Raw genomic sequence first — 9,610 nt, 5'->3', positions numbered from 1 at the left:
TGTCCATGTGGGTAGTGGGCCATACCAATCAACTGTGCAAAGCAGCACTGACTAACAAGGTGTAAGCCGACATAGTGTGTGTTGTGTAATGGAAAGCATGTATATTGTTGTGGCTAATAGCTGGTGGTGGAAGTAATACCATAATGATGGACATGTGGGTTCCAGAGCCCACCACTTGCAGGACATTCAGGTTAACATGTATTGTAGCATGCTGAAATGCCATAGGTGTGTAATAGGCTTACCTGCAATCAGGCTCTATATATACCCCCCTAATGTTAGGCTGTGTTCATATGTGGAACCTGTCAATGTTGTAGCAAGGCAGAACAGTGCATCTGTGCAGGAAGGTGAGTTAGAGATTGTGGACCTGATGTCTGAATGTAGCCCCCATATATATAGGTGTGTATATGTGTGTGTGTGTGTGTGTGTGTGTGTGTGTGTGTGTGTGTGTGTGTGTGTGTGTGTGTGTGTGTGTGTATATATATATATATATATATATATATATATATATATATATATATATATATATATACATATATATATATATATATATATATACATAAACACATATATACAACATAAAATATATCCACACAGATATCTATCTATCTATCTATCTAACTATATATATATATATATATATATATATATATATATATATGTATATATATATATATATATATATATATATACATATATATATATATATATATATATATATATATACATATATATCAATATATATAGATATATATGTGTGTGTGTGTGTGTCTACATATATAAAAACGCACACATATATGTATGTAAATATATGTCCCTTATATTACCACCACAGTGCTGCATGTTATGTGTGAGGGAACATCACATATAGCAGTACACATAGATATATACAGCTGTAAGTGTGTGCAACATGGATGGTTATGTCACATGTGAATCCCTTGTTGGGACCACATTGCCCTTGTCTGTGAAGTAGGGAATGGGAATATGGGGAAGGATAGCAGGTATATTTGTGGAGGTGGTTCGGGTTGATAGATATAGAGGACAGCCTACAGGGGTGGTATATGACATGTGGTGGGTAAACACCCTGGATGGTGTGTGTGGTCTGCAATGTGGAAGTCCCATGAGCCCCATATGGAAACAATGGGAAAAGGGCCCCAACCCATTGCTAGTCACAACAGCAGTTTCATGACCCTAAAGGTGCCTAGCCTGGAGGCTGAGCAGGAGGAGTATGTCGACCCTGTGATTGTGTACTGGAAACCTCAAGGTGCTGTAGCACATACCACAGGTTTCTGTGGAGCCCCCTATGGAACAGACCCTGGACCTGACCTTGGGTGACAGGATCATGTCTCTGTGTGCCCCCAGGGGGGGGGGACACTATCCCCTGAGGTGGTTTCACCTGAAGGTATTGCTGGACTAGTAGAGGAGGTGGCCCCAGGGTGGGTCCCACATGTGATGTGGCCTGGTAACATGGCCAGATGAGGTGGGAGAGGTGGTTCTGCTGGCAACTATTCCCTAAACACGATATTGTGTCACTGGTACAGAACATATGTGGGCAGTAATAGTCCACACAATCCCAGAACATGTCCAACAGCATGCATCCCCAGACATGTACAGTATGGTAATGGGGGATGTAATGGTTGTATATGGACAATACATAGTGTGACATACCATCATATACACATTAACAGACAGATAACAGGCAGACACACATCCGAGAGACCTGGGTCTATCGGTGCTAACTAATTCGTCGGTGTGTCCAATGTGTTACAGGTAGGCTTCACACAGCACATGCATAACTGGGCTGGACTGTGGTATCAGTTACCTGTATTGTTTATGGTGACAGTGGTCACCATACAGTGGTACATGGGACATATACTGGGTGTAACATTGTGTAATGACAGTGTACACATCACCCACATCCCACAGTGGATATTGTACTCACTGGAACCCATGATGACACTCTGACATACCCATCACACATTGCCCATGACTGAGATACAACCCATTGTCCAGCCAAACAGTGGTACTACAGGGATACGCATCTAATACACATGCCGCAGGCATAGTAGGGTGATGCATTGTCATGCCTCATCTATGGGCAACAACAACACTGTCTGTACTACTGTGTGGCAATGCATATTGTAATAGGAGTATGTGGCTTCGAAATCCTGTACACTACAGATATACAGACATGTGCACATACACACACTTGCCAGAACTCAATGGGTATCCCATGTCTATCGTCCCATTTGTACAGCACTGTTGTGCTGGTACTGCAAGGCTCATGTAGCCATTAGGGAGAGGAGTGTAACAGGGTACATGTAATGTCCGGTACAGCAGCAGCCACATCTTACTATGGCGATGGGTGTTGCTGTGGGTGTGAAGGCCCTCATGGTATTCCCAACTACACGTGCTCTAACACACAGGCACTGTTATCCTCGGTAATGCACACATACACATTTGTCAGTACTGGGGTGCATCGCTGCGGGTGGTCATAGGTGTGTGCCTAGCTATTGTCCATGGAGAGATGGAAAGTGTAGGGGATGTGTGTACAGTGTTATCATGACACATGCCATGTGCCAGCAGGCAATCTATTGACAGACACCACTGTGGTGACCCTCAGGGTGAGAGTGACATGCATCAGCAAATCCTCTGGGTGCCTCCTGCAAATGGCCACTGAGGTTATCCAGTTGACATGTATGCAACATGTATTACAATACATGGTTAGTGTTTGTGATGGAGACCTATACCCAAGCATGTTCTGTTGACTATAGTAGTGTAGTGGAGGTACCTGTGGCATGTGGTGTGCACAGGGTATTGTTGCCTATATGTGCCAGTTATAACACAGCTGGGCAGACATGTCAGTGTCAGTCAAGCATAGGTTGCCTGTACGTATCCAAGCTGAATACCTGCCATCTGCACATGTGTACAGGGACTGATACACATCATCTTGGCAAGTAGCTATGCAGCAGGATGAGTGTGTCGACAGATAGATGTCTGACACCAATATGTATGGCATTACTACATGTTGGAAGCCCTCAGTGATATGTGCTGTACAGACTGTAGTCTATAGTTACTTTCCACATGTCAGATCATTTTCCAGTAGGGGATATATACTGTGACACAGCTCACACACCAGGAACATGACAGTGAGGCCTCAGAGTCCAGCCATGCCTGTAGGGGTGCTTGTTCTTAGTACTACATTTAGCAATCCACTCTTGCCTGGGAATGCACTGTCAATAGTAGTAATGCCATGATACACTACATGCCAGTGTGACAGCATGTAAACTGGGTTACTGCCCTTGTATGTAACATGTTCACATGGATAAAAGTGATGTACAGGTCTTATATAGTTGAGTGTCCCAGACATGACACTTACACCCCTTGCTACTGTAATGACGGCACATACACGTGTTTTGTACATGGTGTTACATACACTTATTACAGATGTCATTACCCTGCTATGTTATCAGACTGGGATGTGAGCACTGGTTACCAGGGCTGAGCTATGCTTTGCAGGTGTCAGCATTGCTGCAATATAACAGCTAAGCACATTTGCTCACTGGTAAACGAAGCCTTCACAGTGTGAGCACCCTTACATTTAACCATAGGTAAGCACTTCTTAGCTTCATGCAAACCTGCACAAACACACTTAAAGCTGCTCAAAACTGCCTTAACCACTCTGTATCCAACAGCCCTTGTTCTGCCCGGCAAAAAAAAATAAACAGCCCTTGAACCCAGGACCCTGTACACGATATTCATCGGAGTTAACCAGTACGCCATGACAGCTATGAAGACAGTTGTTTTTCCAATATGTCTGTCAGTACACATATTGAATAGTATTGAACAATTGCTTTGACTTCCACAGTTGTGTAGTACTTGTTATTGATATTACTGTTACATCACATATGTTGTTATATCTAAATATACACATATCAGATGCATACGGTGAGATACATCTGGGAAAGTATACACAACCGAGATGTTTGCACATGACAAGTATATGGATATATACATATAAATATGTAGATATATGTCTACATGTACATACACATATGTATTCATATATGTGTATTTCTACACATCTCTATAGTGCATCATACATATGGCCATTTTTAGATCTTTCTCTGTATATATATATAGTTATATATGTATGCACATCCTATGTATACAGATATACCTACTTATGTCAATATATATGTAGATATCCATAACTATATGTGCATCTATATCTATATATCTGTATACATGTAGACATATATAGCTGTATATATGTATATATTTGAGTTTGTATATGTATGTGTATATATATATATATATATATATATATATATATATATATATATATATATATATATATATATATATATATATATATATGTATATATATATATATATATATATATATATATATATATATATATATGTATGTATATATATATATATATATATATATATATATATATCCATATATGTATGTAAATATGTATATGTGTATATATCTATATAGATATATGTATATATATATATATATATATATATATATACATATATGTTTACCATATGTCCAGAACATGGAGTAGAGTCCTACCTCAGCACCAATAGTCCCAAACTCTTAGTGCACGGGGATGTCATGTATGTATTGCAGGTATATATGTAGACTGTTGCTACTGTAATAGGGGTTGTCTTAACAGACATGTTGTGTGTGGGAGGTCCCATCTGCTTTTGACATGTACACCATTGGCTACTTACAGACATCCTAACCACATCATAATACAGTACCACTACTAGCACAATAATGATCCTGTGGACTACAGCAGAGATATGACCAATATATGTGGACATTCCGGCACTATGTGGTCAGTCCAGAGGTGTACACAGATCCCCTTCATGCGAGACATGTGGACTACAGCCATGTACAAGGTTATGTCATGTAAATACTGGACTACATATTCCCACACAGCTTATGCATTCACACACGCCAGTCTGTCCTGACACATAATACTTGGTGGTGCAGAGGTCATATGGCCACATACTACCCGGTACTTAGTGACATACATCTGTACAGAATCTCATAGCTTTGTCAGAAATACACAACAGTTATGGTGGCCTGGCAGCAGTATGTCTTGCAAATAACTGGACACAACAACACACTGGGTAATTACACTAAGCTGCTAGGCATGCCACAAAGCACTGTGCAAACTACAGGCAGACTGTCACAACACCGGACTACATTTTGTATGGGGAATACACATATACCTGAAAACTTAGCAGGCTCTACACGCATGTCACAGCACAGAGTAACAGACACCTGTGAGAAAGTACATACCCACAACCAATGTGAACACAGCCACAGCCACATATGGTATGCAAGCTTAATTTGACACTGTATGGACTGTCTGATAAACACGATCCTCATATGTGCCACTCACACACTAACCCTACATAAACTGGGTTATGACACAGTGTGGTCTGATGGCTGTCTGTGGTATGGGATACGTGTGTGTTTGGCCCTACAGACATGTGTGCCAATAGGATACCATACACTGGAGCAACATGTAACATCAGATAGACAGGACCAAGAACAATGGCGTCTACCACAGTCTGTGTACAGCCCAAGGTACGTATGCACAATACACATACTGTCGACAATCACCATAAGTACACAGACCCCAGTACTATACACACAACCGCAGAATGCCCAGGTTATGGCCTCAGAAATAACCCCTACTATACATAACATGTCTAGCAGTCTGATATCTGACTGACTTGCTATCAGGGATACTATCAATAAATAATGGTGTACAGAACATATGCACCTCTTACTGCATGACATATGTACAAAGGTTGACAGACTTGTGGCTGGAGCCACAAACACAGGGCCAGTTTGGCATGCTGCTGTGATAACCTCATACATTTACTGTTGTACCAGGGTTTGTTGTGACATATGTCCTATGAGGGATATGAAGTCAGTAACTCTCATGGCTGTCACCATGTACTGACTGCAATCCTCAGACTATGCCTCTGCAGTTCTAAGATAGGTGTTTTCTGATTAACACAAGAAACATAAGGCTCCACACACTGCCCAGTCTGCAGATAACCCTACAGGTGGGAGTTTCCTCAAACACATAACACTGTCATGACAGGTATTAAATCATGTAGACCAGCCATATCCACACACACCCTGTTAAACCAACATTACTCCAAATGCAGAAGAGCAACACTTACATTTTGTAGTCATGTCTGGCACATCCCCCTCCTGTTTGTTGGCTTGTTTCCACAGTGTATGTTGTTAGAAGTAAATCTCAATACCATCTATGATGCTGTTTGCCAAACACCAAACTGAGGTCCTGCTCACAGTGAATGAAAAAGCCCAACACCCATATGATGTTCCTAGATATTGGAGTGTGTTTCCATGCAATTGGTTATGGGAATGTTACCACAGCTGTTCCACATGCAGTCAGCTAGAGGGGAACTGCAATTCATGCATAGACCATCAGCTGATCATGAGCATCACTTACAAAACACAAGCTCCTACCTAAGCAAAGCAGGTGTACTTCTCCACATCCAACAGAGAGGGAGTGAGAGAGATAGACAGAGACAAATTAAGTCAGGGAGAGGGTGGGAGAGTAAAACCTAAGCATGTTTGTGTTACACACCTACCAATAGAGGGTTTCAAATTCCTATGTGTTGCTATCACGTGTCTGTGCAGTTATTGCATGCACCACATAGCTTACATATTGGGGAGTTGTCCAAAGGTATATCTGATGGTGAGTGACATCTGCATCAGTGATATAGGAGCGATAAGGTAGGTGTAGTACACGTGTCTGCCCACATAAACAGGTGTCAATGTCAACACAGCCACACTCTCTCATGGACTCACGCACATTAACACAGTTGGCAGGGTCAGGAATAGACTTCCTAACTAGCTAGTTTGCCACACTACAGTAATAAACACTAGAGCTGCACAGACTGGTAAAAACAAAAAATGATCAGGCGGTTTTAAAAACTGATACTCCGATTTATTTTATAAACAACAGTTACAAGTACTTAAAGCGCTTTTCATCTGGTTGTACACAGACTTCCTCAGAAGATACAATAACATAAAGAAACACTTATTTAAATACTCAACAGCTGAAAAAAGTGCGGGAAATTTACTGCAATCAATTAATTCATCAACATGTACTCAAACTTGAACCAGAATCTTTAAAGTGAAAGTACTGTAATCCTACTTTAAACCATAATCAAATATATACACACTAAATTAAAACTATTTTGAAATAAAATGAAACAAAGTTACACTCACAAATAGGGTTTAAAATAAGTACACTCTTGTGTACTGTGTTTTAAATGAACAACTATCTTTGCAAGCTTCTAAGCTTTAAAATGCTCATGATTAAGCATGATTCATTAAGGCCTGGAAAACTGAATCCATTGTATTGGTTATAGACCAGTTTGTGAATGACAATAGAGGTGGTAGAGCTTCTTTCAAATTAGAGGAACTGGAACTAATGTGGAAGCTAAAACTAAATGCATTCAGTTTTCCAGGCCTTAATGAATCATGCTCAATCATGAGCATTTTAAAGCTTAGAAGCTTGCAAAGATAGTTGTTCATTTAAAACACAGTACACAAGAGTGTACTTATTTTAAACCCTATTTGTGAGTGTAACTTTGTTTCATTTTATTTCAAAATAGTTTTAATTTAGTGTGTATATATTTGATTATGGTTTAAAGTGGATTCAAGCTTTCACTTTAAAGATGTTCAAGTTTGATGTTGATGAATTAATTGATTGAAGGCTAAGTACTTATAACTGTTGTTTATAAAATAAATCGGAGTATCAGTTTTTAAAACAGTCTGAACATTTTTTGTTTTTAACACTACAGTAATACTCAGGTATAACATGCACCACAGGGGTTATCTGGATGATATATGGGCAAAGGGTATGTGGAGGTGTCTGACATCAGGCGGATGCTTCAGTAGGCCAATTTGGGAGTTGTAGTGAGTGTGTATGCGGTTGAAAGCTTCATACTCCACACACACAAACACAGGGTGCCAGTACTGACATGCATGGGTGCATTGCATCGCAGGTGTGTAGTGGTTGACTGTGTCAGAAGGCTGTACAAAGGTAGGTGAAGGGTATACTTTGGCATCAGGCCACATGACAATGGTCTGCAGTGTGGCTCAGGGGTGTAGTGTCTGGATTGGCCCACACAGGTGGGTACTGCATTCACCATCCAGTCATTTGGGTTACTATTGGGTGTGGCCAGTGCTGTACAATGCTTGCCATGTATGTGTTCTATAGTCCATGACATAGACGGTGACTGGGATGTGCACACATCCCACATACATGTTCAGTGACATGTGGAACTGTACCTGGGGTGTCTGTCCCATGTTGTGTACACAGATTGTTATCAGATGTGCCAGCCCTGGCCTCATGTGGCAGGAAATGGTAATGGACACCAGGTTGACCCTGCACCTACATTTATAGCATGATACAGGTATTCCCTGGTGTCAATGGCATCTGTCCATACAGTGCATGTGTTTAAGGCATGGCATGTCCTTTGTGGGTCACATTTGATGGCACTACAGTTGTTGCAGGTGTCTAGTGGGGAACATCATGAAGGTGCACTGTCTGCAATTATGTGCCTATTGTAGTGATGGGACAGGGTGCCATGCCCTCTGAAGTCCACTGCAATCACATCATGGTTATTATCTGTGGGCAATATGCAGTGTCTACCATCAAATCAGTTGTTGCCTAGGCAAGTGTGTTTATGTGTGAGACATAGGTTGAGAGTGTTCTCTGGGTAATACAAGGGTTGCCTAATCTGTTCACACGGCCTTGATGTCACATGTAGGGGTACGGATTGGCAACCCCAGCCTTTCTGCTATTTGACATCTGTTATCCTTATAAGGTGGACATTGTGACATATAATAGGCCCACCATATAAGAAATTTGCAAAACCCACTCCACAAGTTGTTACACACTCATAGCCACCTCCACACAGGATATGAATGACAAACACAGGCACACACACACACACTCACACACACACAGACACACACACACACACACACACACACACACACACACACACACACACACACACACACACACACACACACACACACACAGTTGCCATATCTAGTAATGGAACTCCTACCTGACTAGTTTATCACACTATAGCATTATGCAGTTATAGGACATGCCATGGAGATTATTGGACTACTCCTTCACCAAAGGTGTATTTCCAAGGGAATGACATCAGCAGGCTTGCCAAAGAAGGGCAATAGAGGTTGTAGTGACTGTGAATGGCCTCAAAAGCATTGCTCCCTACACAGAAAACCAAACACACACACACAAACATCCACACTTGCCATGTCTTGGAAAAGAACTCCTACCTAATTAGTTTATCACACTACAGCGTTATGCAGTTATAGGACACACCACAGAGATTACTGGATTATCCCTTCCCCAGAAGTGTATTTTAAAATTAATGACAACAGCAGGTTTGCCAAAGAAGGGCAATGGAGGTTGTTTGAGTGTGAATGACCTCAAAAGCATTGCTCCCTACACAGACAAATACACACACACACACACAAGCATCCACACTT

Source organism: Protopterus annectens, chromosome 12.part0 (assembly GCF_019279795.1).
Source record: "Protopterus annectens isolate FY-2018-M chromosome 12.part0, PAN1.0, whole genome shotgun sequence".
Taxonomy (NCBI): Eukaryota; Metazoa; Chordata; order Ceratodontiformes; family Protopteridae; genus Protopterus; species Protopterus annectens.
The sequence above is the reverse complement of the archived record's forward strand: the minus strand, read 5'-3'. Positions refer to the sequence as shown.